This window comes from Nycticebus coucang, chromosome 5 (genome assembly GCF_027406575.1).
Source record: "Nycticebus coucang isolate mNycCou1 chromosome 5, mNycCou1.pri, whole genome shotgun sequence".
Taxonomy (NCBI): domain Eukaryota; kingdom Metazoa; phylum Chordata; class Mammalia; order Primates; family Lorisidae; genus Nycticebus; species Nycticebus coucang.
The window spans coordinates 81,732,560-81,760,481 of NC_069784.1; the positions used below are offsets into that span (position 1 = coordinate 81,732,560).

A 27,922-nucleotide genomic window follows, 5' to 3' on the forward strand; every position below is an offset into this window, starting at 1 on the left:
GGACACGGTGGGGGTGGGGGAAGGGGAGAGCAGAGAGAGAAAGAAGGAGGGAGGGGTGAGGAAAGGAAGAGCAGAAAAAGGGAAAGGGGGGGCCTTGGTGTGAGACACACCTTTGTGGGGCAAGACAATTGTAAGTGGGACTTTACCTAACAAATGCAATCAGTGTAACCTGGTTTCTTGTACCCTCAATGAATCCCCAACAATAAAAAAATTAAATTAAAAAAATGAGAATCAGTGGTTAAAATATACATGTTGTTTCTCCAGGCAAATTCCAATTCCTGCAAACTTGTACAAATAAAATAATGGGACTGAAAAAAATCTCAAATATTCTGTCCATGTTGTACGCAAACCAGGGAAATGCATAAATCTCATCTTCTAACTATGAGCCCAATTTTGAAGCAGAAATACAGTTATCCTGTTCATATGTTATAATGTAATCAGGGAGCTGCTGGAAGGAATCCTTGAAAGAATCCTTTCTATTGATTGCTGAAATTCCACCATAAATACATTCCTTTCTGTTAAGCACTACTCTTTGAGACAGATCTGTTCCTTTATCAGGTGAAAAGGAGGTGGAAAGATCATTAAGTGGGCTGTGAAAAAGAGCAAATGAAAGGAACTAATGAAGGAACTGATGCCTTCCCCTCTTGACCAGGGCTGTTCCTCTGGTTGCAGGCAGCAAAGTGACCCCTCCGACTCTGCTCCAGCTTCTGCCTCCCCAGCGTATCTTTAAAGGTTTCCTGGGTATGCCAGTGAGATGAGAGGTACGGTTTCGTGAAAAGATCACTGGACTTAGGAGCAAGACACGTAGCATCAGACCTGTTTCTCTAATAACTAGTACTTGGAGTGGAGGTGGGGAGTGGGTAGAAGTGGCCATGATTTGTAGTATTATTTTGGCTGATTTCTGTGATGTAAATATTCCCACTATGACCTACTTTAAGCTACCAGTATGACATTAGTGATTAAGGAGTTGTGAAGAGATAGAAAGTGGCTCACTATCATATTGCCACCATACAGATACATGTAATTAACCTTGTGAATGTAAATAATAACATAATGTAGTGAAATAATTAGGAAATGAGTTCTCAGTACTTCCTATCTTTCTGTGTGTGGAGGTGAGTGGGAGTGTTCATAACTAAATTTCAAGTCACTCAGAAGCAGGGAAACTGGGCAAGATGGTTTACATCTCGAATGGGCAAATATTGGACAGCCGGAGTTAGTCTCCATGGAGATTATCTGTGATAACAGATTTCTTCTGGGGGATAGCTGAGTTTGTGGTTTTGTTTTTCCCTCTTTTTTTTTTATTGTTGGGGATTCATTTAGGGTACAATGAAAAGCCAGGTTACACTGATTGCAATTGTTAGGTAAAGTCCCTCTTGCAATCATGTCTTGCCCCCATAAAGTGTGACACACACCAAGGCCCCACCCACCTCCCTCCTTTCCTCTTTCTGTTTCTCCCCCCATAACCATAATTCTCATTAATTGTCCTCATATCAAGATTGAGTACATAGGATTCATGCTTCTCCATTCTTGTGATGCTTTACTAAGAATAATGTCTTCCATGTCCATCCAGGTTAATACGAAGGATGTAAAGTCTCCATTTTTTTAAATGGCTGAATAGTATTCCATGGTATACATATACCACAGCTTGTTAATCCATTCCTGGGTTGGTGGGCATTTAGGCTGTTTCCACATTTTGGCGATTGTAAATTGAGCTGCAATAAACAGTCTAGTACAAGTGTCCTTATGATAAAAGGATTTCTTTCCTTCTGGGTAGATGCCCAGTAATGGGATTGCAGGATCAAATGGGAGGTCTAGCTTGAGTGCTTTGAGGTTTCTCCATACTTCCTTCCAGAAAGATTGTACTAGTTTGCAGTCCCACCAGCAGTGTAAAAGTGTTCCCTTCTCTCCACATCCACACCAGCATCTGCAGTTTTGAGATTTTGTGATGTGGGCCATTCTCACTGGGGTTAGATGATATCTCAGGGTTGTTTTGATTTGCATTTCTCTAATATATAGAGATGATGAACATTTTTTCATGTGTTTGTTAGCCATTCGTCTGTCATCTTTAGAGAAAGTTCTATTCATGTCTCTTGCCCATTGATATAAGGGATTGTTGGCTTTTTTCATGTGGATTAATTTGAGTTCTCTATAGATCCTAGTTATCAAGCTTTTGTCTGATTCAAAATATGCAACTATCCTTTCCCATTGTGTAGGTTGTCTCTTTGCTTTGGTTATTGTCTCCTTAGCTGTACAGAAGCTTTTCAGTTTAATGAAGTCCCATTTGTTTATTTTTGTTGTTGTTGCAATTGCCATGGCAGTCTTCTTCATGAAGTCTTTCCCCAGGCCAATATCTTCCATTGTTTTTGCTATGCTTTCTTTGAGGATTTTTATTGTTTCATGCCTTAAATTGAAGTCCTTTATCAATCTTGAATCAATTTTTGTGAGTGGGGAAAGGTGTGGGTCGAGTTTCAGTCTTTTACATGTAGACATCCAGTTCTCCCAACACCATTTATCAAATAGGGAGTCTTTCCCTCAAGGTATGTTCCTGTTTGGTTTATCAAAGATTAGGTGGTTGTAAAATGTTAGTTTCATTTCTTGGTTTTAATTCGATTCCAAGTGTTTATGTCTCTGTTTTTGTGCCAGTACCATGCTGTCTTGAGCACTATGGCTTTGTAGTACAGACTAAAATCTGGTATGCTGATGCCCCCAGCTTTATTTTTGTTACAGAGAACTGCCTTAGCTATACGGGTTTTTTTCTGGTTCCATTCAAAACGCAGAATCATTTTTTCCAAATGTTGAAAGTACGATGTTGGTATTTTGATAGGAATGGCATTGAATAGGTAGATTGCTTTGGGAAGTATAGACATTTTAACAATGTTGATTCTTCCCATCCATGAGCATGGTATGTTCTTCCATTTGTTAATATCCTCTGCTATTTCCTTTCTGAGGATTTCATAGTTTTCTTTACAGAGGTCCTTCACCTCCTTCGTTAGGTATATTCCTAGGTATTTCATTTTCTTTTTTTTTTTTTTATTGTTGGGGATTCATTGAGGGTACAATAAGCCAGTTACACTGATTGCAATTGTTAGGTAAAGTCCCTCTTGCAATCATGTCTTGCCCCCATAAAGTGTGACACACAATAAGGCCCCATCCCCCTCCCTCCATCCCACTTTCTGCTTCCCCCCCCATGACCATAATTGTCATTAATTGTCCTCATATCAAGATTGAGTACATAGGCTTCATGCTTCTCCATTCTTGTGATGCTTTACTAAGAATAATGTCTTCCTCTTCCATCCAGGTTAATACGAAGGATGTAAAGTCTCCATTTTTTTTAATGGCTGAATAGTATTCCATGGCATACATATACCACAGCTTGTTAATCCATTCCTGGGTTGGTGGGCATTTAGGCTGTTTCCACATTTTGGCGATTGTAAATTGAGCTGCAATAAACAGTCTAGTACAAGGGTCCTTACGGTAAAACGATTTCTTTCCTTCCGGGTAGATGCCCAGTAATGGGATTGCAGGATCAAATGGGAGGTCTAGCTTGAGTGCTTTGAGGTTTCTCCATACTTCCTTCCAGAAAGGTTGTACTAGTTTGCAGTCCCACCAGCAGTGTAGAAGTGTTCCCTTCTCTCCACATCCACGCCAGCATCTGCAGTTTTGAGATTTTGTGATGTGGGCCATTCTCACTGGGGTTAGATGATATCTCAGGGTTGTTTTGATTTGCATTTCTCTAATATATAGAGATGATGAACATTTTTTCATGTGTTTGTTAGCCATTCGTCTGTCATCTTTAGAGAAAGTTCTGTTCATGTCTCTTGCCCATTGATCTATGGGATTGTTGGCTTTTTTCATGTGGATTAATTTGAGTTCTCTATAGATCCTAGTTATCAAGCTTTTGTCTGATTGAAAATATGCAAATATCCTTTCCCATTGTGTAGGTTGTCTGTTTGCTTTGGTTATTGTCTCCTTAGCTGTACAGAAGCTTTTCAGTTTAATGAAGTCCCATTTGTTTATTTTTGTTGTTGTTGCAATTGCCATGGCGGTCTTCTTCATGAAGTCTTCCCCCAGGCCAATATCTTCCAGTGTTTTTCCTATGCTTTCTTTGAGGATTTTTATTGTTTCATGCCTTAAATTGAAGTCCTTTATCAATCTTGAATCAATTTTTGTGAGTGGGGAAAGGTGTGGGTCGAGTTTCAGTCTTTTACATGTAGACATCCAGTTCTCCCAACACCATTTATTGAATAGGGAGTCTTTCCCCCAAGGTATGTTCTTGTTTGGTTTATGGAAGATTAGGTGGTTGTAAGATGTTAGTTTCATTTCTTGGTGTTCAATTCGATTCCAAGTGTCTATGTCTCTGTTTTTGTGCCAGTACCATGCTGTCTTGAGCACTATGGCTTTGTAATACAGACTAAAATCTGGTATGCTGATGCCCCCAGCTTTATTTTTATTACTAAGAACTGCCTTAGCTATACGGGGTTTTTTCCAGTTCCATACGAAACGCAGAATCATTTTTCCCAAATCTTGAAGGTACGATGTAGGTATTTTGATAGGAATGGCATTGAATAGGTAGATTGCTTTTGGGAAGTATAGACATTTTAACAATGTTGATTCTTCCCATCCATGAGCATGGTATGTTCTTCCATTTGTTAATATCCTCTGCTATTTCCTTTCTGAGGATTTCATAGTTTTCTTTATAGAGGTCCTTCACCTCCTTCGTTAGGTATATTCCCAGGTATTTCATTTTCTTTGAAACTATGGTAAAGGGAGTTGTGTCCTTAATTAGCTTCTCATCTTGACTGTTATTTGTGTATACAAAGGCTACTGACTTGTGGACATTGATTTTATATCCTGAAACATTACTGTATTTTTTGATGACTTCTAGGAGTCTTGTGGTTGAGTCTTTGGGGTTCTCTAAGTATAAGATCATGTCGTCAGCAAAGAGGGAGAGTTTGACCTCCTCTGCTCCCATTTGGATTCCCTTTATTTCCTTGTCTTGCCTAATTGTATTGGCTAGAACTTCCAGCACTGTGTTGAATAGTAAAGGTGACAGAGGACAACCTTGTCTGGTTGCAGTTCTAAGAGGAAAAGCTTTCAGTTTTACTCCATTCAGTAAAATATTGGCTGTGGGTTTGTCATAGATAGCTTCAATCAGTTTTAGAAATGTGCCACCTATGCCTATACTCTTCAGTGTTCTAATTAGAAAAGGATGCTGGATTTTATCAAATGCTTTTTCTGCATCTATTGAGAGGATCATATGATCTTTATTTTTGCCTCTGTTAATATGGTGGATAATGTTTATAGACTTCCATATGTTAAACCAGCCTTGCATCCCTGGGATGAAGCCTACTTGATCATGATGAATGACTTTTTTGATGATAAGCTGTAATCTATTGACTAGGATTTTGTTGAGAATTTTTGCGTCTATGTTCATGAGTGAGATTGGTCTGAAATTCTCCTTTTTGTTTGGGTCTTTTCCTGGTTTTGGTATCAGGGTGATGTTTGCTTCATAGAATGTATTGGGGAAGATTCCTTCTTCCTCAATTTTTTGGAATAATTTCTGCAGTACAGGAATAAGCTCTTCCTTGAAGGTTTGATAGAATTCTGGAGTGAAGCCATCTGGACCAGGGCATTTTTTGGTTGGAAGATTTTTTATTGTTTCTTTGATCTCAGTGCTTGAAATTGGTCTGTTCAGGAGCTCTATTTCTTCCTGGCTAAGTCTAGGGAGAGGGTGTGATTCCAAATATTGATCCATTTCTTTCACATTGTCAAATTTCTGGGCGTAGAGTTTCTGGTAGTATTCAGAGATGATCTCTTGTATCTCTGTGGGATCAGTTGTTATTTCCCCTTTATCATTTCTGATTGAGGTTACTAGAGATTTTACTTTTCTATTCCTCATTAGTCTGGCCAATGGTTTATCTATTTTATTTATTTTTTCAAAAAACCAACTCCTTGTTTCATTAATTTTCTGAATGATTCTTTTGTTTTCAATTTCATTGATCTCTGATTTGATTTTGGATATTTCTTTTCTTCTACTGAGTTTAGGCTTAGATTGTTCTTCTTTTTCCAATTCCATAAGATCTCTTGTGAGATTGTTGATGTGCTCTCTTTCTGTTGTTCGAATGTAGGCATCTAAAGCGATGAATTTTCCTCTCAAAACTGCTTTTGCAGTATCCCACAGGTTTTGGTAGCTTGTGTCTTCATTGTTGTTATGCTCAAGGAAGTTAATGATTTCCTGTTTTATTTCTTCCTGCACCCATCTGTTATTCAACAGAAGATTGTTTAATTTCCATGCCTTTGGGTGGGGTGGAACATTTTTGTTAGAGTTCAGTTCCACCTTTAGTGCCTTATGTTCTGAAAAGATACAAGGTAAAATTTCAATTCTTGTGATTCTGTTGATATTTGTTTTGTGTCCCAGGATATGATCAATTTTGGAGAATGTTCCATGGGGTGATGAGAAGAATGCATGTTCTTTATTTTTGGGATGGAGTGTTCTATATGCGTCTATCAAGCACAGTTGTTCTAGGGTCTCATTTAAGTCTCTTATATCCTTGTTTAATTTCTGTTTAGAGGATCTGTCCAGCTCTGTAAGAGGAGTGTTAAGGTCCCCTGTTATTATGGTATTATCAGATATCATATTGCTCAGACTGAGTAAGGTCTGTTTCAAGAATCTGGGAGCATTTAAATTGTGTGCATAGATATTTAGAATTGAAATGTCTTCTTGTTGTATTTTTCCCTTGACCAATATAAAGTGACCATCTTTGTCTTTTTTGACTTTAGTTGCTTTAAATCCACATGTGTCTGAAAATAAGATTGCAACTCCTCTTTTCTTCTGAATTCCATTTGCCTGAAAAATTGTCTTCCAACCCTTGGCTCGGAGCTTGAATTTGTCTTTTGAAGCCAGGTGTGTTTCTTGCAGACAGCAAATGGATGGCTTGTGTTTTTTAATCCAGTCAACCAATCTATGTCTCTTCAGTGGGGAATTCAAGCCATTAACATTTATTGAGATAATTGACAAGTGTGGTAGTATTCTATTCGTCTTATTTTGTGAGAGTCCATTGCTTAGTTTTATCTTTTGCATCAGTGTGGAGGTTTGGTTCTGTCCTTTAATTTCTGAGTACTTACTTTGCTGCTGATCCATTGTGGTGGTCAGTGTGCAGAACAGGTTGAAGTATTTCCTGTAGAGCTGGTCTTGTTGTGGCGAATTTCCTCAATGTTTGTATATCCATAAATGATTTGATTTCTCCGTCAATTTTGAAGCTTAGCTTAGCGGGGTACAGAATTCTGGGCTGGAAATTGTTCTGTTTAAGTAGATTAAAGGTAGATGACCATTGTCTTCTTGCTTGGAAAGTTTCATTAGAGAAGTCTGCGGTCACTCTGATGGATTTGCCCCTGTAGGTCAACTGGCGCTTACTCCTGGCAGCTTGCAGAATCTTTTCTTTTGTCTTGACTTTGGACAGGTTCATCACAATGTGTCTTGGAGAAGCTCCGTTAGAGTTGAGGCGACCTGGGGTCCGATATCCCTCTGAAAGCAGTGTGTCAGAATCTTTGGTGATATTTGGGAAATTTTCTTTTATAATATTCTCTAGTATGGCTTCCATTCCTCTGGGGCATTCTTCTTCCCCTTCTGGAATTCCTATAACTCGTATGTTGGAACGCTTCATAAAGTCCCATAATTCTGACAGTGAATGTTCTGCTTTCTCTCTCTTCTTTTCTGCCTCTTTTACTATCTGAGTGATTTCAAGAACTTTGTCCTCTACCTCTGAAATTCGTTCTTCTGCATGGTCTAACCTGTTGCTGATACTTTCCATTGCATCCGTAAGTTCCCTAATTGACTGTTTCAGTTCCTTCAGTTCTGCTATATCCTTTTTATATTCTTCATATCGTTCATCTGTTATTTGATTCTGTTTTTGGATTTCCTTTTGGTTATTTTCCACTTTATTAGCAGTTTCCTTCATTGTTTCCATCATTTCTTTCGTTGTTTTCAACGTGTGTATTCTAAAGTCCCTTTCTGTCATTCCTAACATTTTTTTATAGGTGGAATCCTCTGCAGTAGCTACCTCATAGTCCCTTGGCGGGGTTGTTCTGGACTGGTTCTTCATGTTGCCTGGAGTTTTCTGCTGATTCTTCCTCATGAGTGATTTCTTTTATCTGTTTCCTTGCCCTAATTTTCCTTTCACTTCCTCTTGCTCTTTAAGTTCTCATGCCTGTGGACTAAGGGTTACAGGACCAGAAGTGAGAGAAGGTTGAAGAGCAAAAAAGGGATGAAAGAAAGGAGGACTGAGTGATAAGAAAAACAAAGAAAAATAGAGAAAGGAGAGGGGGTGGGTAAAAGGAATATTGACAAAAAGAAGAGAGGCACAGAAAGAGTGAGACAGAGCAATATAGGTGTACAGTAGGGTACTTTGACACAACCTTAAAAAACCCCACCTTCTGGGGGTGCCCAGTTGGGTGGTTCCCTTGAGGTCAGCAGCTCTTTGCTAGCCTGATCAGACACAGTACCCCACCTCCACCAAGTACAGAGGAAAGACAAAAATGCTATAAATCAATCCAAAACAAGCAAACAGAAAACTTTACAGGATAAAATTGGGTGAAAAACCAAATAATAGCGGTGGAAAGACTAGCAAAAATGAAGTTCTAGTTATTGAAAAAGGCAGCAATGTAAAATTATAATTAAACTGGAAAAATTGAGAAAGAAAAAGGATCTGTATGGAACAGGTTGAAATTAAAAAACAAAACAACATCAGCAACATCAAAATAAACAAAAAAAACCAACCAAACTAAAAAAAAAAAAAAAACACACAACCAAAAACAAAGCAGTATGTATATGTTATTGAATATTGTCTGGGCCACACGTGGTCTTCTGGGGTATGAGATGTTAATCACAGTTCTGATAGGACTGGCGGCTGCTGATTTCTCAGATTTCTCAAACCCCAGCAGGTAGACACCCTAAATCTCTCTTCAGCCCACTTAAAAGGCACTTTTAACTTGTAAACTTGCTGAGCAGAAGCTTTCCCAGCTCTCTCACTGGAATCACTGCTGAAGTGGCTATCCACTTACCCAGTGTGCCAAAACCAGTCTCACTCTGCCCCTGAGGGTTAGGGCTGCAAGGCGGCTCAGACCCCACCCTTAGGCTACTTGGTCGCTGGGTTACCAGCTCCCACCTGATTCTAGCTCTGCGACCCTGAGGGCAGAGCTTGCAGGGGCAGATCACTCACAATGGCTCCCTGTGACCCATAGCCAAACACTATTAGCTCCATCCGGCTCAGCGGCTCAGACTGGGGCCCTAGACAACGGCCAAAGTTCTCCGCACTCCCGCTCAGGCTCTCCCCAAGGTAGTTCAACTGAGTGCCAAGTCCAAAGACACCAAAACAGTTCACAGGTAAGGCCTTTCTGGTTTGCAGTCTCGCTGCTACTGAACTTACAGTTGCGGGCAGGTTTAGACGGATTGAACACACGCGACCACTTGCCGGTTTTCCACTGTTTTAGTCCTCCTCTTGGGGTCCAGAAGTCTCTCGCTGACTCCCTGTATCCTCACAGGGGTGATGATAGGCAGATCCCACCAGCCAGAGATGCCTGGAGTCCTATCTCCCCTGACTGACGGTGCCCAGATGCAAGGAAGCTGTTACTCGGCCGCCATCTTGACCGCCTCCCCATGGTTTTGTTTTTCGAAACTGCTTCAGCAAGATGTGAAGAAAAGAAGAGGCTACGGAAACTCATCTGATTCCAGATATGATGATGGAAGAGGGCCACCAGGAAATCCTCCCCGAAGAATGGGTCGAATCAATCATCTGCAGGGCCCCAGTCCTCCTCCTATGGCTGGTGGATGAGGAAGGTAAATGTCTGCTCTAAGAAGCAGACAAATGGACAAGCACATTCATAACAGAAGGAAACCATCAAAAAGTGAAGGGCTGACCACAGTGGACAAGTAGATGAATGTTTGCTTCTAAACAAGGATTGCTCTGTGTCTTCACAGATGAATGAGGTCAGGCTGGGAATTCTCTCTGTAGGGAACTGGCCTGACTGACATGCAGTTCTATAAATGCACCTTTTGTGTCATCTATTTTGTATAGTTTACTAAAGTATTAATAGTTTTAATAAGTAAATATTTTTATGTTGCAAAAGTGATTCTTCATCTTTATATATTTGAATCACAAGCTCTGAATCTGAAGAAATAAAAAGGTGTGCATTCAATACTGTTAGTGTCACCTTTTTCGATTTCTGAAATACTGTTCATTGTCACTTTGTTCTTCTTTATAAATAAATCACATTGTATTTATTTCAGTACTATGCATATAAAAAAAAACTAAATTTCATTGAATTGCCATGGGTCTCAGTTTGTTTTTCTAAATCAAGTTATGATTGACATATAATAAACAACAAATATTTAAAGCATAGTACAATATGACAAATTTCGACACCTATATCCACCCCCAAAATCCATCAAATCAAGACCCTGAACATATCCATCACCCTCCAAATTTTCCTTGTGCCACTTTGTAATTCTTCCTTCCTGCCTATCCCACTCAATTCCCAGGCAAACACCTAATACCTAACTGCTTTCTTTTCTTTCTTTCTTTCTTTTATTTATTTATTTTTTTGAGACAGAGTCTCACTTTGTCACCCCCAGTAGAGTGCTGTAGCATCATAGCTCACAGCAACCCCTAATCCCTGAGCTCAACCAATTCTCTTGCTTCAGCCTCCCAAGTAGCTGGGACTGCAGGTACCCACCACAACACCCAGCTATTTTTAGAGATGGGGTCTCACTCTAGCTCAGGCTGGTCTCGAACTCATGAGCTCACTCATGAGCAATCCGCCCACTTCGGCCTCCCAAAGTGCTGGGATTACAGGTACAAGCCACTGCGCCCAGCCCTATGCACTTGTTTTATCTTGTTTCTCTCACAGCCTAATTTTTAATATTTTGAGATTTATTCATGTTATCATGCATATCAGTGGTTTATTACTTTTTCCTTTTTTTTTTTTTTTTTCATAGATAGAATCTTGCTCTGTCAACCAGGTTGGAGTGCAGTGGCCTCACCATAGCTCACTGCAACCACAAACTCTTGGGCTCAAGTGATCCTCTTGCTGCAGCCTCCCAAGTAGCTGGAAGTACAGGCATATGATACTGTGCCTGGCTAGTTTTTTTTTATTTTCAGTAGAGAGATCTCACTCTGGTTCAGGTTGGTCTCAAACTCCTGAGCTCAGGTGATTCCTCACCTCAGCCTCCCAGAGCACTAGGTTTATAAGTGTGTCTATCTCTTTGCATTGGTGACTGGCAGTATTCCATTATATGGATTACAATATGTTTATTCACCCATCTATTGATAGTTATTTGGGCTGTTTCCATCCTAAAGTTTGCAGAGGCTCTTTTCATTGGAAAAAATTCCCTTTACTCTTTGGTATTACTATTACTATTACTATTAGCTATTACTATTGCTATGTATTCAAGTTCATCAGACTTCTTTGGCAATGTCTAATCTGCTGTTAATCCAATCTACTGTATTTTTTCATTTCAGACATTGTAGTTCCCATCTTAGAAATTCTATGTGGAGCTTTTTTTTGTTTTTTTTTTTTGTGTGTGTAGAGACAGAGTTTCACTTTATGGCCCTCAGTAGAGTGCCATGGCATCACACAGCTCACAGCAACCTTCAACTCCTGGGCTTAAGCAATTCTCTTGCCTCAGCCTCCCGAGTAGCTGGGACTACAGGCGCCCGCCACAACACCCGGCTATTTTTTTTTGTTGCAGTTCGGCTGGGGCCGGGTTTGAAACCGCCACCCTCGGTATATGGGGCCGGCACCTTACTGACTGAGCCACAGGTGCCACCCTATGTGGAGCTTTTTATATCTTCCATGTTTATAAATAAATGTTGAACACATGGAGTATAGTTAAAATAACTGTTTTACTGTCTTTCTTGCTAATTTTAACCTCTGTCTGTTCTGAGTTAGTTTTAATTGATTGATTTTTCTTCTTATAACTTCTATTTTTCTGCTTCTTTGTATGCCTCACAATTTTAGACTAGATGTGAATTTTACTTGGTTGAATGCTGCATATTTTTGTATTCATATAAACTTTAACAAGCTTTTTTTGAGCTTGAGAAAGTTTATAGGAATACTTTCAAAACGGTTTGTTCTTGGCTGGGCTTGGTAGCTCATGCTTGTAATCCTAGCACTCTGGGAGGCTAAGGAAGGAGAATTGCTTGAGCTCAGGGGTTCCAGACCAGCCTGAGCAAGAGTTAGACCCTGTATCTATTAAAAATAAAAAAATTAGCCAGGCATGGTGGTGGGTGCTTATAGTCCCAGCTACTTGGGAGGCTGAGGCAAGAGGATCACTGTTAGCTATGATGATGCCACAATACTCTACCCAGGGTGACAAAGAGATACTCTGTCTCAAAACAAACAAACAAAAACAGTTTGTTCTATTTGGGTCTTGATTTTAAGATTCTTTTAAAGGTGGGGCCAGAACACCATTTAGTCTGCAGTTAAATGTTCTCCACTAATGAGGGAAGGCCCTTCTGAGTACACTCACATTGTGAGTTTTTTTTCCAGTCTGGCTGGTCGGAACAGGCACTATTTCAGTCCATGTGTAAGCACAGGACCCTACTATTCCTTCTAATCCTTCCAGGTGGTGGTTTTACAAGCCTCCAGCCATTTATTTATATGCATGTGCTGATTGGTGCTCTGCTGAAAACCCCCCTACAGAGTTCTGCGGTTCTCTCTTAAGGCAGGCTTCTTCTCTCTAGGATTTTGTCCTGGGAACTTCAGTCTTGGTCTTCCTAGACTCAGGCTCCATCTCCTCAGCTCAGGGAGTCCTGGACTTGGCCTGGGTCTCCCCCTTTGCTCCAGGGCCTATGCCCTTTCTCAAGGCATTAAGTTTAGGAAATTATCTCTCAGGGGATTTCTTATCTCTCAGGTCACTATCTATTGTTATCAGATATCCAGTGTCTAGAAAACTGTTGCTTTGCACATTTTGCCTGAGTTTTCTGATCTTTTGGTGGGGAGGGGGGCAAGTAAATCCAGTTCTTGTTACTTCAACTTGACTACAAGCAAAAGTGTTTGCCTTTATTTTCAGCACAATTTATTTCAATGTAAATTTATATAAATTAATTTTTAGTGATGGCTGCGTAAATCAATTGACTCAAAAAATTCTTCAAAATGTAACAATTAGTTCTCATAGGCCAGTACAAGCCTCCTCTCGCACATCCCCACGCAAGCTTCTCTTTCTACCTCTGTAGGACAAAGAGACTAGTTCATGTGATGTAGAATTACTTTTAGTTTATCAAGTCTAAATTCTATGGCCTTAGGAAGAACTGTTCTGATCAGATTTATTCAATAATTTTTAAAAACAAAGCAAATAAAATGAAAGTGATAAATCCTTTAGGATTTAGACTCAGGGTTTAACCTTATTGTATTGCTTTCTCTCTCCCTCTCTCTCTCTTTTTTTTTTCTTAATTTGGAGACAGAATCTTACTGTCACCTTTGGTAGAGTGCTGTGGCATCTTTGTAGCTCACAGCAACCTCTATCTCCTAGGCTTAAGTGACCCTCTTGCCTCAGCCTCCCGAGTAGCTGGGACCATAAGCATCCACCACAATGCCCAGCTAATTTTTCAATTTTTAGTAGAGATGGGGTTTCACTCTTGCTTAGGCTGGTCTTGAACTCCTGAGCTCGAGTGATTTTCCTTCCTCAGCCTCCCAGAGTGCTAGAATTACATACATGACCACCATGTCCAGCCTCTCTCCTACATGAATGCACAGTAGGAATATGGCCATTTCAAGCCTTTGCCATATGTAAAATAAGAAATTACTACAACTGGTATTTTTGCTATTAATCTCTTCCCCTTTCATTTCCACCTTCTGTGGCTTTGGAAGAACCAGTTCTCTAAAATCACAGGTTTGATCAGTTCTTTCTCTATTGCCTCCAGAATTTAGTCCAAGCTCCTTAGCTATTGCAATAAATGACATATAACCAAAAAATTACTCCAAAATCTTATTATTCTTTGTAGGGTTATACATCCACACTCATGTCATGACCGTAGGGAGCCACAGAGTGCTTTCCTGTCTCTTGACTTTGAACTTGACCACGTGCTTGCTCTGATCAATGAGACGTTAGGGATATAACATGAGGAGAGGTTTGAAAGGAGCTTGGCATGGTTGGACTTGTGCTTCTGCTATCACCATGAGAAGAACATACTCTATAGTATCTGTCCCTATAGTCTGAGCCCCAAGTGAGTTATGTGGGCTAGGTCCACAACCTTTAGCAGAGTTCCCTAGCCAACTCAAGCCTAGATCAGCTGATCTGCAGTTAGCTTGCACACGAGTGAACATGAAAATGAATGCTATAAAAGTTTTGCTGACCCAGGTGTGCTGATTTGCCCCTGTAGTCCCAACTACCCGGAAAGCTGAAGTAGGAGTATCACTTGAGGCCAGTAGTTTGAGACCAGCCTGGGCAGCATAGCAAAACCCATGTCTACAGGAAAAAAAATTTTTGTGGTTATTCATTATATAGTAAAGGCTAGTGGAAACAATAACTAACATTTTAGTCCTTAATCCACACAGGGAACTTCCATGTCTATTAGCTCCTTTTTTTTTTTTTTGCAGTTTTTGGCCGGGGCTGGGTTTGAACCCACCACCTCCAGCATATGGGGCCGGCGCCCCACCCCTTTGAGCCACAGGCACTGCTCTATTAGCTCTTTTAACTTTCCTAATAATCTGTGTAAGTTCTTGCATTGTTACAGATGGGAAAAATAATATTTAGTAAACATAGGTTATTTAGTTGAACTACCTGACAATTAAATGTGGTTTTGATATGGGATTTGAAAGCAGATTTGTCTTTCCCCCGCTACACATCTTTATTTCCTACTGTTTCCCCATGGTCTTCTATTAGCTGCTCTAGCAATACCATACTCTAAAATACCCATTTTTATCTCTAGCTTATGCATATTCTGTATCCCACTAGACATATGGTAGGTGTTTAAGAAATATTTATTGATGGATAATGAATAAATGGCTGCCTAGAATACCTTTCTTTTCTCACCTAGATATTCATAAACAACCTTCAAATCAGGTTTAGAGATCACTCCTAGGTGAAGTTTTTTCTTCATTTCTCTAATAATTTCCTCCTCCATATTTGTCAGTTCTTTACCATACATGATTCAACTATTCTACTTATCATATTTACCTGTAATTATTTTGTGGCATATTTATTTTTCTAACCTTAAAATATATCAGCAATAAGGTCCGTAAGAATTCATGTGTATCCATCAGGCTAAGCTGGGAATAATGACACATGCTGACACATGCTCATAGTGTATGTTTTCATTCATTCTTTGTGATTATCAAATGGTACTAGATCTAAGCCAGCGATTCTCAACCTGTGGGTCCCGACCCACAGGAACTGTATTAAAGGGTCAGAGCACTAGGAAAGTTGAGAACCACTGATTTAAACTTTCAGGAAATCCCAAAAAATTTAAATATCATGACTATCCAGTGACACTATCTGCTTTCATAAGCAGCATGAAAGCAAAACTTAAAAATAGAAAGGTTGTTTTTTTTTTTTTTGAGACAGAGTCTCACTTTGTCACACTGGGTAGAGTGCTGTAGTGTCATAGCTCACAGTAACCTCAAACTCTTGAGCTCCAGTGATCCTCTTGCCTCAGCTTCCTGAGTAACTGAGACTATAGGTGCCCACCAAAATGCCCAGCTATTTTTTAGAGACAGGGTTTCACTGTTTCTCTGGCTGGTCTCAAACTCCTGAGCTCTGGCAATCCACTGGCCTCAGCCTTCCAGAGTGTTAGGATTACAGACCTGAGCCACCACACCTGGCCAAAATAAAAAGTTTTAAGGGGGTTAGGAAATTTTTTCCCTGTCTCCTAGAACTTCCCACCTCTCTTCCACCATGCCCCTAGTGAAAATCATTGCATGTAGCAGGATGTTATGATAGGAAAGTATTACATTTGTGAAGGGTATACTTGCAGGGAAAAAAATTTGAAAACTCTGTGTTTAATGGCAAAGCTTCAGAAATATTTTTCTAAACTAAAGTATTTCAAATGTATGGAATTTTATAAAGAGAAATAATATAGCCTTAATTTTGAAGTAAATATTTTTAAACCAATATTATAATGATGCCAGAGGAACAGACTACTGGATACTACTTTATCAAAGAATAAGCCACAACCACTAGATGTCAGCACTGTAAATCTGGCCAATGCTCTGATGGTTTCGTTTTTTTTATTTTTAAGATTATGATTTATACTAAAAGAAAACAACATACAAAATGCTTACTTGAAATATGTAAAATAATATATTTAGAAACTAAAAGAGTAAATAGCTATAGTGACAATTCTTATGACAAGAATAAAAATCTCAATTTGCAAGCCCTGGGAGTTCATGAACTGATACTTTGCCAACAAAGGATCAGGACAAAATTCTGTGTACAAGGGAACACCCTACTATCTAAAGAGTCAAATAAGTAGACTTTAAACCTATGTATTCCTTCAGGTCATGACAGCAAGATATTCCTCTTTGCAAAAAAGCCACAAGTTATGGTTCTGTGTGTGCTCTCTATGCGTCTTCTTGCCACCTACCCAACAACTGTCTTGAGTTTCTCCTTTTAGATTTAAGCTGTTGGGATCACTAAATTCCCGAGTACTCCTCTTTTGAAACATAGTCAACAAAACAAATCAAAATCAGTGCACTGACAAACTGCTTAAAATATAATTTTTTCCCCATAAAACACAGAAATCCCTGTTAAGCTGCCTCTGAATCTCAAAACAAAGTAAGATGTACTAAAGCAAGGATCACGCTAAAGGTGGATCCTCTGGGAGGGACCTGTGAGCCTGTGGCTGACAGTCATACATGTCTAACTGTATGCTTACTGCACCTTCAGGAGACGGAGGCTGAGTAAGCAATGTATACATTTGGCTCAGCTGACTGGCATTATTTTGATCAGAGTTTGAAATGAAACAATAGAATATGTGTTAAGTCATGATATGCTTTCATAGGTAACCTCCAAGATTTCTTTCATATCTGAGGTTCAGTAACACCCTGAGGATAAGTAGGCCCCAGTGTCTTGCACTGCCTGAACTTAGTTTTAGAAAATGAAAATGGTGGCCAGATGCAGTGGCTCACGCCTATAATCCTAGCACTTGGGAGGCTAAAGTGAGGATCCCTTGAGCTCAGGAGTTCAAGACCAGCCTGAGCAACAGGGGACCCTGTCTCTAAAAAAATTAGCTGGGTGTGTAATTGGTGGGACCACACCTACGGTGCATCTTACAAGGGTACATGTGAAACTTACTAAATGTAGAATATAAATGTCTTAACACAATAACTAAGAAAATGCCAGGATGGCTATGTTAACCAGTGTGATGAAAATATTTCTAATTATAAAACCCGCACATGGTACCCCATGATTGCATTAATAAAAAAAAAAATTAGCTGGGTGTGGTAGGGCCTGCCTGTAGTCCCAGCTACTAGGCGGGCCAAGACAGGAAGAATCTCTTGGGCCCCAGAGTTTGAGGTTGTTGTGAGCTAGGCTGACGCCACAGCACTCTAGCCACGGGTAACAGAGGGAGACTGTGTCTCAAAAAAAAAAAGAAAGAAAGAAAAAATGTGGTTATTATTCTTACTTAATAATAAAAACACAGTAAAATCACATGACAGAATTAACATTCCTACTGTGTGCGCCTTGAGACAGAAAATAAGGCACTGATGCTGCTTTCCCTTTTCTTCTGCTTTCCAACTTCCAATTTTTGTTTGCGTGCTCTGAGAATTTTGTCCTGGACTATTATAGTTAATAATTATCATAATTCTCCTAATTCTCCTTCAATAATTATAGATGTATAATCTGCTCTTTAATTATAATTATCGGAGTTATAAAAGTTTAATTCTGTGTTTAAGCAGGTCTAAACTGTATCACTAACCCTTTCCTACATAACTTGCCTGTTTAGTTTCACTTATGTCTCTTAAAGAAAAAAATTCTTGAAGTGCTTTTTTTGTTCATTCGTGCTAATAAAGATTATGTGAATAATTAGAGAGAGAGTTAGGGTTATTTGACACTGCCTTTTCTTATTTAGTAGAGCTCATATTTTCTTTAATCTCCATGAAAATCGAAGCAATTATGTAAAATTTTGTTCTTCCAAAGTGTGCTCTTCAGTTATAATTTACATCCTTTTTTCCAGTCTGGTTTTGTTCCAGTATTTCAGTATAGGTCCCATGTGGGTGTTTCTTGCTATTTGTCAAAAAATAGTGTCGATGAAATCATCTTGATGCATTTCCTTACTTATTTGAGGACCATCTGAATCTTTGCTTTAGAATATGAAGTGGAACTTTCATTTTTATGCTTTGAATTCTTTAGTCAGTCTCTTGTTGCCTAAGAAGAGTGGGTAATAAATCTGGATTTGTAGGTAGCCACAGTATTAGGACTTTATGTTAAAATCATCTTAACTACCATTGTCTAATTGTGCCAAATTATGGAAAGTATCAGATCTTTCTGATTCAGTGGGATGTCCTTGGGTGTTAATTTATTCCTTTTCTTTCTTTTTCTTTAAGACAGAGTCTTACTTTGTCACCCTCAATAGAGTGCCATGTGTCATAGTTCATAGCAACCTCAAACTCTTGGCCTCAATTGCCTCAGCCTCCAGAGTAGCTGGGACTAAAAGCACCCGCCAAAACGCCCAGGTATTTTTTAGAGATGGGGTCTTGCTCTTACTCAGGCTGGTTTTGAACTCCTGAGCTTAAGCAATCCACCGTCATTAGCCTCCCAGAGTGCTAGGATTATAGGCATGAGCCTCTGCGCCTGGAACTATTGGTTTATTCTTTTTTTTTTTTTTTTTTTTTTTTTTATTTATTTTTATTTTTTTTTTTTGGCCGGGGCTGGGTTTGAACCCGCCACCTCTGGCATATGGGACCTGCGCCCTACTCCTTGAGCCACAGGCGCCGCCCTATTGGTTTATTCTTAAACTGCAGGATGAGTCACACAGTTTTGTGAGAAGTCAGGGTAGCATAACATGCCATGGTTTAATCATTTTCTTTTCTTTCTTCTTCTTTCCTTCCTTCCCTTTTTTCCATCCCTTTCCCTCCTTTCCTTCTCTTTCCTTCCCTCCCCATCCTTTCCTCTTTGTCATTTTGAGTGGGCCAATATATCTTTTTCTCCCTCTAATCATCTTTGTTCCTCTGCTGCATACGTGATTCCCAATACAGAATCCCTTCTCTCTTACCTGCCAGAGCTCTATCATTGTGATAAAGAAGCCAAACTAGAGAATTTTTTATATGCTAGCAGCTGCAATGTGTATTACAACTAACCATTTGCAATGGAGAAATGGGTTCCAAGTGGCTTGGTCTTTACTCTTCCTGTTGCCTCCCCATCTTTAAAATGAGGGATCACAGTAGGTACCTTATTACCTTGACTTACTTTCTACATGATTTCAATTAGAGAATGCTTTCTTGATGCTTTGGAAAAGTACATACCAAATTCTTAACTCTGACAATTCTACATTTTAATCCTTTTTTTGAGACAGAGCCTCAAGCTATCACCCTGGGTAGAGTGCAGTGATGTCACAGCTCACTGCAACCTCAAACTCCTGGGATTAAGCAATTTTCTTGCCTCAGCCTCCCAAGTAGCGGGGACTACAGGCACTCAGCACAATGCCCGGCTATTTTTTGGTCGTAGTTGTCATTGTTCGGCAGGCCTGGGCTGGATTCGAACCCACCAGCTCTGGTGTATGTGGCTGGTGCCTTAGCCGCTTAAGCTACAGATGCCACCCCTACATTTTAATCTTATGTACTCTATCCTGTTCTAATTTTTTCAACAAGTTTACTTCATTCAATAATTTTAAGATTAAATCTTTTGGTTTGTTAATTATGTTCTTTTTTTTTTTGAGACAGAGTCTCTGTCACCCTGGGTAGAGTACCATGGTGTCCTAGCCCAAGGCTGAGTTTGAACCCAGACTCAAACTCCTGGGTTCACCAGATACTTTTGCTTCAGCCTCCCAAGTAGCTTGGACTATAGGCACCCAACACCATGTCTAGGTAGTTTTTCTATTTTTAATAAAGACAGGATCTCGCTCTTGCTCAGGCTGGTCTTGAACTCCTGAGCTCAGGTGCTCTAACTGCCTCAGCCTCCCAGAGTGCTAGGAGTAAGCCACCAGACCCAGCTGTCCAGCTCATTTTAAAATTCTTTTAGAGATAGAGTCTTGATATGCTGCTCAGGCTGGCCTCAAACTCCTGTGCTCCAGTGATCCTCCTGCCTCAGCCTCCTGAGTGGCTGAGGCATGCACCATGCCTGCTTTAAAGTTTTAAAAAACTGACTGAGCATCAGAGTTCACACCTGTTTTCTAGCACTTTGAGAGGCTGGAGCAAGAGGATAGCTTGAGTCCAGGAGTTCAATACCAGCCTGAGCAACATAGTGAGACTTTGTCTCTACAAAAAATAAAAAAAATTAGCTGGGTTTAGTGGCATGCCACTATAGTCAGAGATATGAGGGAGGCTCAGGCAGGAGGATTGCCCGTGCCCAGGAGTTTAGGCTGCAGCACTTTATGATGTTACCATTGCATCCTAGCCTGGGCAATAGAGTGAGATTGTCCCCAAAACAAAACAATCAGCTTTAATATTGGAGCAAATAAAAATTTAGTACACTGGAAGATTAAATATAGTTTGGCTGTATGTAAATAATAAGAGAATGAATAAAATTATGATTGAAAAAGTAAAAATAATGAAAACTTTCCCAAATGAAGATAAATACATTTTAAATTTTAAAAAGCAAGTATATCGGCTAAGGACAGGCACTGGTTTTATTAAAATGCAATGATACTTGTATTCAGTATAAATATGAAATTGAAGAATATTGAAGGAAAAAGAGGGCCAAAGCTTATCATTGAATTAATTTACTTCATAAATAATCAAACATTTGAGGATACTGGAGGTATTTTGCATTTATAGAAGTGCTCTGATTTTCCCAATTATTATTGAAAACAATCCAGCTTGGTAGACTACAGGCATCAATCACAAGCACTGGAAACAACAGCCCAGCTATTTCCAGGAGATAATGATTGCAGTATAGATACTGTCACACACAGATATTGTATCTTGAACTAGGCAAACTCCTTATAATGCACCAATTATTATCTAAATCCTTTCCAAATCACCTGTTCAACTAAATAAGGGTGGATATGTTTCCAGCCTTTAGGGAAACCTATGGAAATCTGAGAATTCAGGAAATTAGAGTATCTCCACAGCACTCTGAATAACTTTATTTTATGGCTTACTGCCACACTGGTTTGCCCTGAAGATACAGTGTCATTGTAATGGTGTGGGCTATTGGGTAAAATACTGTTCTATGAATCAATAAACTAGATAATATAGGTTATTAAATTTGAAATGTCCACTTTCAAATCAAAAGTTTAGTTTATTATATCTCACACAAGAAGCAATCTAAATAGAGTAGGTGCCTAAACTATCGACATGGTTTTGCCATCCGAATGAGAGCTTGTGTATGCCAGCCGCAAAGAAGCCTGGATGGTGAGTGGTGATGAAATCGAGAAAGATATTTTCACAGCTTGTTGAGAATTTAATATATATATATATATATATATATATTTTTTTTTTTTTTACAAGAAGTGTTCCAAAGTCTGGAAGAATTGTAGTCAGTTGGCGCAAGTTCTGGTGAGTATGATGAGTGACCAAGAGTTTCCAAGTCCAGCTTCTGTAGTTTGAGCAGTGTTGTTTGCGTGACAGCATTGTCCTGCAAGAGGAATGGCCTGTCTCTATTGACCATCTCAGCTGCTTAATCTCAAGGCTTCTCATCATTTTGTCCAACTGGTTGCAGTAGACATCCACTGTAATCAACTGGCCAGGTTCATGAAGCTGTAATGAATAATATCAGCTCTGGACCACCACACAGACACCGTTAGCTTTCTTTGGTTTTAGACTGTGTTTCAGGACTTCATCTTTATCCAATCATTGTGCCAAATGCTTGGGATTGCCCCCCAAATCCATTTTTCATCATACATAATAATAGGGTGTAGAAATTGCTTGTTTTCATGTCATAATAGCATAAAAGAAAGGCAAGCTTTGTGGAGATACATGCTTATTTAATTCATGCAGTGCCCATCTATCCAGCTTCTTTACCTTGCCAATTTGTTTCAAATGGTCCAATATTGTTGGAAAAGTAATGTCAAACCTTGCTGCTAATTCATGCATTGTTTGAGATGGATTCGCTTCCACTACAGCTTTCAGCTCATCTTTATCCACCTTGGTCTCAGGTCAGTCACATGGCTCATTTTCTTTTTTATTATTTATTTATTTTTTTTTTTAAGACAGAGTCTTACTATGTTGCCCTCAGTAGAGTGCCGTGGTGTCACAGCTCACAGTAACCTCAAACTCTTGGGCTCAAGCAATTCTCTTGCCTCAGCCTCCCAAGTAGCTGGGACATCAGGCGCCCGCCACAACACCCGGCTATTTTTTTGTTGCAGTTGTTTAGTTGGCCTGGGCCAGGTTCGAACCTGCCACTCTTGGTGTATGTGGCTGGCACCATAACCACTGTGATATGGGCACCAAGCTCATGGCTCAATTTCAAGATTAAAATCATCAAAATGAAACTTCTTAAATCATTGACATACTGTGCATTCATTAGCCACATCTTTCCCAAACACTTCATAATATTTCAAGCTGTCTGCACTGCTTCGGTTCCACAATTGAACTCATATTCAAAAATAATGTGAATTTTTAACTTATCCATGATTTCACAAAAATTGCTCTTAAAAAAAAATTTGATGCTAGTCATGGTAGCTCACACCTGTAATCCTAGCACTGCGAGGCTGAGGTGGGATTGAGCTCAGGAGTTCAAGACCAGCCTGGGCAAGAGTGAGACCCTGTCTCTATTAAAACTAGGAAAATGAGCCAGTGTGTGGTGAGTGTCTGTAGTCCCAGCTACTTGAGAGATGGAGGCAGGAGGATCACTTGAGCCAAACAGTATGAAGTGACTGTGAGCTAGGCTGATACCTTGGCATTCTAGCCTGAGGCAACAGAGTGAGACTCTGTCTTAAAAAAACAAACAAAACAAAAAAACTTTTTTTTTGGAAAGATAATCACAAACCAAAGTGTGCATTTGAAAGAATGCGGATGTACTTTTGCAATAAAAAAGAAAGAAACAAACCAATCCTCCCCCAAGAAATGTCAAAGTGAAATGTCAGAAATAGTAACCGTCAAATTTATTACTTTTTTTTTTTGGAGACAGAGTGTCACTATGTTGCCCTCAGTAGAGTGCTGTAGTGTCACAGCTCACAGCAACCTCAAACTCTTGGCTTAAGCGAGTCTCTTGCCTCAGCCTCCCTAGTAGCTGGGACTACAGGCACCTGCCACAATGCCTGGCTACTTTGGGTTGCTGTTGTCGTTGTTTAGCAGGACCGGGCAGGGCTCAAACCCACCACCTCTGGTGTATGTGGCTGGCACCCTACTCACTGAGTTACGAGCACTGAGCCTCAAACTTAGTACCTAAGGAAATCGGACATATCACACTTAAAAAACTAATAAAATTTTTCTTGCTGTCTTTTTTAAAAAACTGTATTTTTAGAGTAGTTACTCCTTGCCGCCCCCAAAAGTGATAGCCTCCCCCATTGTCAACATCCTCCACCAGAGCGGCACATTTGTTACAAGTGATGAACCTACATTGACCCATCACAATCACCTAAAGTCCATAGTTTACATTACAGTCGCCCTTGGTGTTGTAAATTCTAGGGGTTTGGATTAATGTATAATGATATGTATCCATCATTACAATATCATACAGAGTACTTTCACTGCCCTAAGACTTTTTGGTGCTCTACATACTCAAACTTTTCCTCATCCAAACCCTGGCAGTCACTAGTCTTTTTGCTCTTTCTGGAGTTCTGCCTTTTCCAGAGTGGCCCATAGTTAGAATCATACAGTATGTATCCTTTTCAGATTGGCTTCTTTCACTTAGTAATGTACATCTGAGCTTCGTCCATGTCTTTTCGTCACTTAATAGCTCATTTCTTTTTAGTGTTGAGTAACTCCATAGTCTGACTGTACTACATTTTATTTATCCATTCACCTACTAAAAACATCTTGGTTGCTTCTAAGTCTTGGCAATTGTGAATAAAGATGCATAAACATCCTTGAGCAGGTTTTTGTGTCGATGTAAGTTTTCGACACCCTTGGGTAAACATCAAGGAGCATGATTGCTAGATCATTTTCTCTCTCCTCTTTGTCCAAAAGTTACTTTAATGGATTCTGGGACCCTGAGCTTTGCTAGGGTATATCAATGGCGAGGCTAGGCATGATGGCTCACATCTCTAACTTTAACACTTTGAGGGGCCAAGGCAGGAGGATTACTTGAGGCCGGCATTCAAGACAGCCTGGGCAACATAGCAAGACCTAATCTCTACAAAAAATGAAAAAAAAAAATTAGCCAGGCATGGTAGCATGTGCCCTTAATACCAGCTACTTGGGAGGCTGAGGTGGAAAGATTGTTTGAGTGTCGGTGCCTCTATGGCACCCCGTTACCTTTGTTGGTGCCCGCTATGGCACCCCATCACCACGTGAATAAAAATAGCTGAGACTCGGATTGAAGGTACAAGCCCGCTTCCCATAGGTGGAGGGAAGCCCTGAGTAACCTCTGTGGTGGCCTTTTATTGAAACAGTATACAACAGGTGTGGGGGGCCCATGTACTAGGACTTCGGTTTAATGATCACACGTGCTCTTTCCCCAGTGGCTCAACTCCCATCCTGTTGCACCACAAATGTTCAAAGTATAACACCTGCTTGCTAACGAGGGACCAATATTATATCATTAACACATGTAGTTGCTTGAGGGCTTGTCTCTGGGCTGCAAAATATCTCCATGCCAGCCAGAAGATTGTCCTGCTCCCAGCGCCTCACTCAAGAACCGGTGACCTCTCCTATAAGCCTGGTGCTCGGTCTCCTACACTTGAGCCAAAGATTTGGAGGCTGCGGTGAGCTGTGATGGAACTACTACCTCCATCCTGGGTGACAGAGTGAGACCCTCCTCTCTACAAACAAACAAAAAACCAATACCACTCTTTCTATCCTTCCATTCCCATCCATCAGGTATCTTTTTTAAAATTTCAGATAAATGTGAGTGTACAATTAGGTTACAATGTAACTCTATCTGTTAGGTAGAGTCCCTGTGGTAGTTGTGTCCCGTACCCAGAAGGTGTGCCATGTATCATTGCATTGTGCCCATTAACTGGGAGCACACCAATCCCCCTCCTTCTCTCCCTCTCCCTTGTTCCCCCTCCCCCTAACTTGAATTGAATTGAGTTTTTCTCTTGTTAGATCATCTCCTGGCTTCATATTAGAATTGAGTACATTGGATTCTTGCTTCTCCATTCTTGTGATCTTTTACTAAGAAGAATGTGTTTCAGCTCCATCCAGTTAATATAAAAGATGTAAAGTCTTCATCTTTTTATGACTGAATAATATTCCATGGTATACATATACTACAGTTTGGCAATCAATTCCTGGGTTAGTGGGCTTTTAGGTTATTTTCACATCTTGGCGATTGTAAACTGAGCTGTGATCTAGTGCAAATGTCCTTATGATAAAATGATTTTTTTTTCTTCTGAGTAGATGCCTAGTAAGAGGGTTGTGAGATGAAATGGAAGGTCTATTTTGAGTTCTTTGAGGATTCTCCATACTTCTTCCCATCAGATATTTCTTATGATTCCTCATATAACACAGTATTAGGCTGCCATGTCTCAGAAGCATAGCCTCCTAGCTAGAGTCTGTTTATAACAATCCTTTGAACTTCACAAGTTAGCTCTGTTGAGTGGAGAAGTAAAAGTTCAAGTCTAAATATGTAACCATTTGTTAAAATAATACTATAAATTAATTAGCTGTTCATTATACAAAGTGGAAAATGTGCAAAAAGTGTTATAAAATAAACATATCTTTTTAGGTACAAGACGCATTCTTGTCAGAGTAAACATTACCCCTATCAATAACTCTTTAATCTTTGGTTTTCTCTGCTACTTTTAAATCTTCCACTTCTGGTATTTTGGACCTGTTCATAATTATGTTTGTTGCTCCAATTTTTATCTTCTACTGTGGGAATAGTTTTGATATCTAAAACCTTATGTTAGCTGTTACAGCTGATTTGTAACTTTAAGTTTTCAGAGCATAGACTGGAAGCCTGTTTCACTGATTAGCTCTGGCTGATTATTTGCATATTCTAATTGCCTTAGCTATCTATGCCTGAATCCACCATAATCTCTAGGACTTGAATTCTTGGCAGTTCTCTCGCTTGGCAGATTTAGCTTCCCTCTGTTCTTAATCTTGACTGCTAAACCCCCTCCCTCTTGTCTCTCTCTTCAGACCAGGAGAATAAACTAGGACAAAACTGACTCCAACAGAAAATGAGATTCTTGCCACTTCCTTCCCCTAGACTCATAAACTTATAATGACTATTTAAAAAAAAAATTCAAGCTGTGTTTTCAGTGTTCTAGGGAAGATGCTAGCAAATTGAGAAAAGGGAGTTAGCAGCAACAGTTAAGCACCTCCCCACTTAAGTCTCTCCTCTTCCCACCTGATCTATTGGGGGTTTGTTTTGTTTTGTTTATTTTGTATTGTTTTGTTTTGTTTTGAGACAGAGTCTCACTTTGCCCCCTCCATGTGAGTCTCACTTTGCCCCTCCATGTGAGTCATGTTGTCGTGGCTCACAGAAACCTCACACTCTTTGGCACAAGCGATCCTCTTGCCTCAGCCTCCCAAGTAGCTGGGACTACAGGCACCTGCCACAGTGGTACAGGGGTAAAAACAACTAGGTAGAGATGGGGTCTCGCTCTTGCTCAGGCTGGTCTCAAACTCCTGAGCTCAAGCAATCCATCTGCCTCAGTCTCCCAGAGTGCTGAGATTATAGGCATGAGCCACCACACCTGGCTGATCTAATGGGCTTTGTATTAATAATATTTTACTTATTCTTCCCCTGAATTTAACTTCTATCTTAAAGGCCAGGCATTGTGGCTCATACCTATAATCCTAGCACTTTAAGAAACTGAAGCTGGAGAAATGCTTGAGGTCAGGAGTTCAAAATCAGCACGTGCAATAGTGAGATCCCATCTCTATAAAGAATAGATTAGCCAGAGTGGTGGTGTGTACTTGTCTTCTCAGCTACTTGAAAGGCTGAGATAGGAGGGATCACTTGAGCCCAGGTATTTGAGGATGCAGTGAGTTATGATGACACCACTGCATATTAGCCTGGGTGACAGAGACCTTGTCTCAAAAAGAAGAAAAAAAAAATCTAACTTAAGAACTTATTTTCTGCATGTCCAAGGGCAAACTTAACAAAAAACTGACCAAGTCTCAGTTTCTCCATCTGCAAAATAAGAATTATATTGATATCTACTTCATGATTCTCTGGTAATGATCAACTGTACAACACAGTGCCTAGAATATAATAAGGACTAACACTTAAACACTGTTGGTGGTGTTGCAAACTAATACAGCCTTTTTGGAAAGAAGTACAAAGAATCCTCAAAGAGCTAAAAGTAGACATTTCATTTCATCACACAACTAAGGATCTACCTAGAAGAAAAAAAATCATTTTCCATAAGGACATTTGCACTAGATTGTTTATCACAGCACAATTTACAATCACCAAGATGTGGAAACAACCCAACAGTCCATCAACTCACTAATGGATAAACTGTGGCATAAGTATACCAAGAAATACTATTCAGCCATAATGATAGAGACTTTACATCTTTTGCATTTACATGGATGGATTTGGAGAACATCCACCTAAGCAAAGTATCACAAGAATGGTAAAGTATCCAAAGCACTTAATACTAATATGAAACTAGTAGATGAAAACAACATGCCCACATAAGAAAAAAACACAACTGGCTGAGTGCACATAGCACAGTGGTTACAGCACCAGCCACATACACTG

At 39.8% G+C, this 27,922-nt stretch overlaps 1 pseudogene; it reads left to right on the forward strand.

Moving 5' to 3' along the window:
• Positions 1 to 1,172: 1,172 nt before the first annotated feature.
• Positions 1,173 to 9,876, forward strand: LOC128586232 (selenoprotein K-like; annotated as a pseudogene).
• The last annotated feature ends 18,046 nt before the right edge of the window (positions 9,877 to 27,922 follow it).